Here is an 8,225-nt window from a genome sequence, read left to right as displayed (position 1 = left end):
GTAGGCAGCGCCCGGCGGCCTCCAGTCCTCGCCGCTCGGCGGCAGCCGCGCTCCGGCCTTTCGCTTTTCCCTTCTGGACAAGTGGGTGCTCCATCAGGAAGGGGGCTTCTTGGGGACTTCTCGAGATGACAGTTACCAGTTCAGCCTGGGATTATCGCTTTTGTTTTGAGCTGACTAGTGTGTCAGCGCTTGAGGAGGGGGAGTGCCGGGAGCTGGTAGGTTTGAGTGTATACAACATTTCTGTGTTCAGCAAACGCTAGGTGAAGCCTAGGAGGGTTGCTTCTCACGCCAGGTATGGAATTTCCAGTCTGGTTTCCAATGCGGTGCGGGGAGTCAGACTTTCAAGGCCAGGGCCTGGGAGGAAGGAGGTGAATGACGAGAAGGACGCAGCCAGGCAATGATCTAGGAATAATCCAGGGAGAGGGAACAGCAAGTATCAAGACCAGAGGCCTGAAGGAGCTGAGAGTTGGAGGCATCAAAGAAAACCAGGGTGGCTGTTGCCCAGGAGAGTCGAGTGGGGGTGGAGATGAAGTTGACCAGATCATGTAAGGTTTTGGAGGTAGTGGTAAGGAGTTTGGATTTCAGTCTAAGCTCAAGGCAAGCTGAGAACCTGTGTGCCACGTACTGCACTGAGTGCCAGGGAGACGGAGTGGATCTGCTACATCAGAGATGGCATCCTTTTGTTTAGTGTGAATCAAATCACCTATGATGCATTAGCATGGGTTTGTATCCTTTTTCCCTGGGGTCATCTCCTTACTGGGGATGCTGCAGGGTCAAGAGACTGGAAGTTCTGTGTATCACTTCGTCCAGGATTAAAACCCAGCGTTTGTTTGGGGTCCCAGTTGGATGAAAGAGTCCTGAAAATTGAGGCACATGGCTGGCTTCCTGCTAAAACAACAACAATAACAATAAACAAAACAAAACCCACAGTTCTGGGCAGAGAGCTGAAGCTCCCTGAAGACTAGGGATTGTTGTTCTTGGGGGAGGGGGAACTTGTCAGTGTTCATTCCACAAGCATCACCACTCTTGAGTTTCAGCCGGAGAAAACAATCCTTGCCATGTGACCCACAAGGATGCCAACCCTCACCTTTCTCCTGCTTTCACTAGGGAAGCACTGTTCTGCAGGCGTCAGGGAGTCAAATGGGTGTCAGTAATAGCTCTTTTGGTAGCATTCACTTTTTAAACGTGAGAGGCAGTGTCCTATGGTGGTGAAGGATACCACCTCTGTGACCTTGAGCAAGTTACTAAAAGCTCAGTAGTGCCTCAGCTTTCCTCATCTGTAAAATGCGACTCTAGCGGTACTTACCTTATTACAGGGATGTTGTGATGATAAAATGAGTTAATTATATTAATACCTCCTCACCTGCAGAGACCAAGAGGAAGGAGGGAGGTAAGCTCTGTGTACCTTTTCTCTTGGTCTTTGCATTCTCATCCAGTTACTGCAGCCATGGAGAGGCAGGAGTAATTGAAAAGTCTTCTGAATTAGTAATCTGTGACTCACCAGGATTTCCTATGTCTCTTCTGCCTCAAATCCCTAGAGCCAAGAAACTCCTTGTGAGTCTTGGGGGAATTGAAAGATAATCAAACTTTTAATTTGTTAATAAAGGTGATATGGTCCAAATTTTCTTGGGACTTTTCAGGCAGACAGCCTTGGAGACAGTGGAGGAGTCTAGAACAGGGGCTTTTAAACCTTGTGGATTGAAATCTAGGTGGCCTCCTCTGATTTTTCAGATGAGGAAACATTCATTCATTCACCAAATATTGTGTCCAGACACTATACAAAGAGCATGGAACACGTGGTGGGGGATGAATGCAAATCCTGGGAGTTTACGGTCCAGCAGGAGAGATGGAGATGAGTGAAGTAATCCCACGGGCCCATGATTAGAACTGGTGACAAGAATTACAAAATGAAGATGTTCTCTGGCAATTCTGTAATGTGAAAGTGTGAGTTGCTCAGTGGTAGTCTACTCTTTGCGACCCCATGGACTGTAGCCCGCCAGGCTCCTCTATCCACGGAATTCTGCAGGCAAGAACACTGGAGTGGGTAGCCATTTCCTTCTCCAGGGAATCCTCCTGACCCAGGGATCAAACCTGACAGATTCTTTACAATCTGAGACACCAGGCAATTATGCTAGAAGGATGTGATTGTTCCAGGGAGGTGGGGTGAGGAGGCGGGGCAGGGAGGCTTCCCAGGAGTGTGAAGCTTTGAGTTGAGTTTTGAGGAATGAAGGGTCAACTAAGGACAAAGGAGGGTGGGGGGTGGGGGGAAAGTGCATTATAGTCCGTGAGACTGAAACTGCCAGTCACCGAGTGGAGTGGGGCTGGACAGGATAAGTGCTTGGTAAAATGAATTGGTGGTGGTGGTTTTGTCAGTAAGTCATGTCTTGCTACCCTGTGGACTGTAGCCAGCCAGGCTCCTCTGTCCATGAAAGCCTATGTGGCTCGGGGGAGGAGCTGGAGAATTGGTTGGGGACAAGCCGCAGAAGGTTGTACAAAGGAGTTTGGTCTTTAAGAGGGATTATTAGTTTTGGACTGAGGAAGAGAGGAAGTTGAGAAGCCAGCATGCTGGAGTGTGTGACCCCAGCCCAGGCACACAAATGGGATGGGTTTGTGGGGGTCCCCCTCCTCGGGCCCTGAGTCACCCAGCCTCCTACTGACAGTAGGACCACTGTTTGTTTTGTGAATAAATACATTTAAAAAATCCTGTTCCAAAATACTTTGATTTCTTGATGATGTAATTAAATATGTATAACTAAAAAAAATGAAAAATACTAAAATGTGTTAAAAAAAAAAGATCTGGAATTCCTCCCTCTAGAGATAACCATCATTAGTGTGTTGATGTGTTTCAAATCATGTACAAACAATTGGAAATTCTAGTTTTGTATCCTGCAGTTTTCATGTAAGTATTAACTTGAGACTTTCTCCTGGTCATTAACATGTTCCATGAAACAGTTTTTATTAATAATGATTGTATGCTATTTCACTAAATGATCCAATTGCTAGGGAGACTTTTTTAATATAAATTTATTTATTTTAATTGGAGGCTAATTACTTTACAATATTGTACTGGTTTTGCCATACATCAACATGAATCCGCCATGGGTGTACACATGTTCCCCATCCTGAACTGCCCTCCCACCTCCCTCCTGGTACCATCCCTCTGGGTCATCCCAATGCACCAGCCCCAAGCATCCTGTATCATGCATCGAATCTGGACTGGCAATTCATTTCATATATGAGATTATACATGTTTCAATGCCATTCTCCCAAATCATCCCACCCTCTCCCTCTCCCACAGAGTCCAAAAGATTGTTCTGTACATCTGTGGGGAGACATTTTTATACTGTACAATTTTCCAACTATCATGCTGCATTGAAAATTCTTATATTTAAATCATTGTCCTCAGCTCTGATCATTTCCATACGCTTAATTCCTTGAGTGAAATGACATGGTCAAAGCAAAGATGACTGTTTTGTTCTTTTTTTTGTTTCTTGCTTTTGAAATCAACTTTTTGAGGAATACATTATGTACAATGAAATGCACCCATTTTTAAAAGTTGAGTTATATGTGAGATACAACCCTGTGTAGGGTATATATTGATAATATATTGATCTGGTACGTTTGTATTACTGTATGATTGCCAGTAGTAGCATTGATTAATACCTCCATCTCATCATGTGATTGTATTTCTTCTAGTGCTGGGAACATTTAAGGTTTAGTCTCTAGTGACTTTAGTATTTATAATACAGTTTTGTTGTCTATAATCACTGTATAGGTACATTTCATTGTATTGTACTTTGCAGAGACGGTGTTCTTTACAAACTGAAGGTCTGTGGCAACCCTGTGTAGGGCAAGTCTGTCAGTGTCCTTTTTCCAGCAGTATTTGCTCACTTTGTGTCTCTGCGTCGCATTTTGGTAATTTTCACAGTACTTCCAACTGTTTCATTTTTACCGTATTTGTTATGATGATCTGTGATCAGTGATCTTTGATGTCACTATTGTCATTGTTTGGGGGTGCTGTGAATTGCACCCATATAAGATGAACTTAATCAATAAATGTGTGTGTTCTGACCGCTCCACCAGCTGTCTATTCCGCCCATCTCTCTCTCCCCCGGCCTCCCTCTTCCCTGAGACACACAACATTGAAATTAGGCCAATGAGTAACCCTGCAGTGACCTCTAAGGGTTCAAGTGAGAGGAAAAGTCAATCCAAGCATAGATGTCAGTCACTGTTGTCTTATTTTAAGAAATTCCCGCAGCCATCCTAGGCTAACCAGTCAGCAGCCATCAACATCAAGGTCAGACTTTTCACCAGCAGCAGATTAAGACTCGCTGAAGGCTCAGATGATGGCTAGCATTTTTTAGCAATAAATTTTTAAGAAAATTAAGGTCCATATGTTGTTTTTTAGACATAATATTATTGTACGTTATAATATTGTATTATTAAGAGACCACAGAAGAGTGTAAATATCACTTTTATATGCACTGAGAAACCAAAAATTTCACGTGATGTGCTTTATTGAAATATTTGCTTTATTATGGTGGTCTGGAACTGAACCCATACCTGATGTCTGCTTGTACCATGTACTAGTCTCCAGAACTTAAATACCTAGTGTTACAAGTATGTACCTTCAACACTTCTCCCTTCCCTCTACCCTCAGCCCCTCATAACCACTATTTTCTGCTTTTCAATTTTGATATTTTTAGATTCCACATATAAAAGGTGTTATACACTGTTTTTCTCTGTCTTTTTATTTCACTCAGCATAATGTCCTCATGGTCCATCCATGTTGCTGCAAATGGCAGAATTTCTTCTCAGGGCTGAGTAAAAATTTTAAGTACTATCTGATGAGTTTTGATATCTATATAAATCATCTTCCCAATTTTAAGTGTTTATTGCTTTTTAGTTTTTAGATCAATTTTATTGGGCTTGATTATTTTTAGTGCCCGCATTGACAAATTTCCAAAAATTGTATCAAGTTGTAGATACCCCAGCAATACATGTTTTCCTGAGTATTAAATATTCTCTCATTAATATGTTGAACAAATAGAAATAGCATCTTGGTTTTAACATTTGTTTGTTTGGAGTGAAGTGTTGGATCTTTCTACGCTTTTTCACTATGAATGGTTATAAGACTGCTCTTGGAATTGTCTGTTCATGTGGTTTGTCTGAACATTCTGCCTTGGTCATAATGCTGTTTTTTCTTGTTTCTTTAAATTCTTTAACTCTTGTCATACTTGCTGCAAATACTTCCTCCAGACTCAATCCTTCTACCTACAGAAAGTTTTAGATTTATTTGTTTCATACCTTTCGATAAACATTCTGTGTTATGTACTTCTGATTTTTCTATGGCTATTTAAGGATTTCAGCCATCTGGAATTTATCTTAGCTTATGTGTTTGAGGATCAATTTTAGACCAACAATTTTAGAAATGCAGTATGCCTCAAGTGATATACCAGAGGCATTGCTTTTTTAAAAAACAAGGATACCTTCATCACTTGTATGTTTTGGAAGTTCTGGACAAAACAGTAAGACATGAAATGGAAACAGGATAAAAAAAAATACAATTTTTTTTTTTTTTTCCTGAAGGAAAACTACTGAATGGTTCGGGGAATCCATGTTTTAGAATTATCACTGTCATTAATAGGGTCAGGTACTAGATAGTCAAAAGCAAGACCCTTTTAGAAACATAAAAATGAGATTTCATTCCTAAAAACCAGAAATACGAAATAACTAGGAATACTGCTTAAACATGTTGTAAATTATCAGTGATGAGAGGGAGAAACACACATATGGGTAAGAGCTATGCCATATTGCAGGGTAGAAATACCAAATATTGCCATTCATCCCTCCCATGTTAGGATATAGCTTTAATGCAGTTAGGAAGGGTTTGGGGTGGGGGCCTGACCTTACCATCAGGGTTGTGGGAAGAAGGGTCTGTCCTGTCCTGCAGGCAGTGGGTGGGCAGGGGGAGCCTCTGGGGGCCCGACTTCCTTCTAGGTGGGTATTGTCATCTGGGTCGACAGGAATTAGGACTCAACAGTGGGAATGGGACTCTGGAAGGCACAGTCAGGAAGCCAGAATCAGAACTCTTGACTGATGTGGGTGTGAGAGGGACCCTGAAAGAGGACTCTGACATTAAAACAAAGAGCTGATTTTAGAGATTTCCAGCTGGGGGGTGCTGGCTGCTCCCCCGGAAGGGAATGTTGGTGCTAAGGATACAGGTTTGAGGGTGACTGGGGGGTACAGTTGCCAGCAAAATACATGATGCCCGGCTCCATTTGAATTTCAGATTAACAATAACTTGTTAGTCAAAATGTATCCCCAATATTGCCTGGGGCATATGAATACTTCTACCACAAACATTACTCATTGTTTATCACTTATTCATGCTTCTTTTTATTTGCTTATTGGGCAGCCCTGCTTGTGTGTGTGTGTGTGGGGGGTCAAAGTGCAGAGAAATCTAGACCCTCCAATGTACCCAAGCTAGTGTGCTTCAAATAATAAAAACTCAGAACCAGCATTTCAGTTAATCAAATCTTGAATTTTGCTTCAGCTCATCCTAAAGTTGCCTTTAAATCCCAAAGGAAGATTTAAAAGAAAAAAGCCCAGGCCCTTTCATTAGGGCTTCCCAGGTGGCTCAGTGGTAAAAAATTTGCCTGCCAGTGCAGGTGATACAAGAGATGTGGGTTCAATCCCTGGGTTGGGAAGATCCTCTGGAGAAGGATATTGCAAACCATTCCAGTATTGCCTGGGAAATCCCATGGACAGAGGAGCCTGGTGGACTACAGTCCATGGGGTTGCAAGGAGCTGGACACGACTGAGCACACGGCACACCTTTGATTTGATTGGACGTGGTGAGACCAGCTGGGTCCACAGCTTTGCTCACATTGCTCCCTTGGGTGGGCATGAGCAGAGGACAGACCTGCAGGGAACATATACAAGATGTGCCCTGTACACAGACAAGGGGGGTTGCTTACACTCAAATGCTCATGCTTGCACAAAGAAGACCCTGGAAGGATGCTTAAGTAAGAAAATATTCAGTGTCTTCTTCCTTTTGGGGAGGGGCACCCAGGCAAGGGAAGACTTTTCATTACTGTTCTTTTTATATTTTGAATTCTTTATTTAAAAAGGTGGGTGCATATATTACCCTTTGAAATAAAATTTTTTAAAAGCTGGAACCTGCCTTTACCCAGAAAATGACGAAGCTGCCATATCCTTTAAAGGGACAAAGTGAAGGGCGTGGGAATATGAGTGCCAAGAGGGCAGGAAGTCTCGTCCCTAGACTAGTGCCTGGCACTCAACAAACACTTATTTATTAAAGGGGTGGATGAAGGATTGGCTCACACTGTGATCTAACCACAGAAGAAGTTCGGACTTCTCAAATTCCATTCATTTTAGGAAGAGGCAGTGAAGGAACCACAGGCATGGTATTTAAGGAATTCCACTTCACTGGGTCATGTGGTCATTCTCAAAGAGGAGAGTTAATTGGAAACGAAGGAAACCACTGCTGAGAGAGCAGGGCCAGAAGCTGTCTACCTGTGGGATGAGCAGAGAGAGCGAGGAAATAGACTAATGGGGGCAGGGGAGCATGGGCCCCAGCACTCCAAGGGCCAGAGCTTCAGGGAAGAGAGATAATCATGTGTATCAAAACATTCTACCACATGATCCAGCAATCCCACTCCTGGGTATATTTCCAGAAAAAAAATGAAAACACTAGTTTGAAAAGATACACTCACCTGTTTGTTCACAGCAGCACTATTTACAATAGCTAAGACATGGCAGTAAACTAAGTGCCCATCACCAGACAATTGGATTAAGAAGATATGGGGACTTCCATGGTGGTCCAGTGGCTAAGATTCCCCACCCTCAATGCAGGTGGCCCAGGTTTGATCCCTGGTCAGGGAACTAGATCTCATATGCTCCAACTAAGACCCCACATGTCCCAGTGAAGACCGGCGTGATAAAATAAGTAAATAAAAGAGATGTAATAGAAACAGACAACAGAATATTGCTCAGCCAAAAAAACAAAAAAATGAAATACTGCCATTTTCAGCAACAGGGATGGACCTGGAGAATATTATGCTTAGTAAAATAAGTCAGACAAAGAAAATACTATACAATATTACTTATGTGTTAGTGAGCTTCCTTGGTGGCTCAGATGGTAAAGAATCTGCCTGCAATGTAGGAGACCCGGGTTCCATCCCCAAGTCGGGAAGACCCCC

General features: G+C 42.8%; 1 protein-coding gene across 2 annotated transcripts in view; it reads left to right on the top strand.

Moving 5' to 3' along the window:
* Positions 1–8,225, top strand: part of USP43 (ubiquitin specific peptidase 43) — a 52,769-nt gene that overhangs the window by 666 nt on the left and 43,878 nt on the right. The gene's annotated exons all lie outside the window — the stretch shown is intronic.

The sequence above is a fragment of the Bubalus bubalis genome, chromosome 3 (assembly GCF_019923935.1).
Source record: "Bubalus bubalis isolate 160015118507 breed Murrah chromosome 3, NDDB_SH_1, whole genome shotgun sequence".
Lineage (NCBI taxonomy): Eukaryota > Metazoa > Chordata > Mammalia > Artiodactyla > Bovidae > Bubalus > Bubalus bubalis.
The sequence above is the reverse complement of the archived record's forward strand: the minus strand, read 5'-3'. Positions and strand labels throughout refer to the sequence as shown.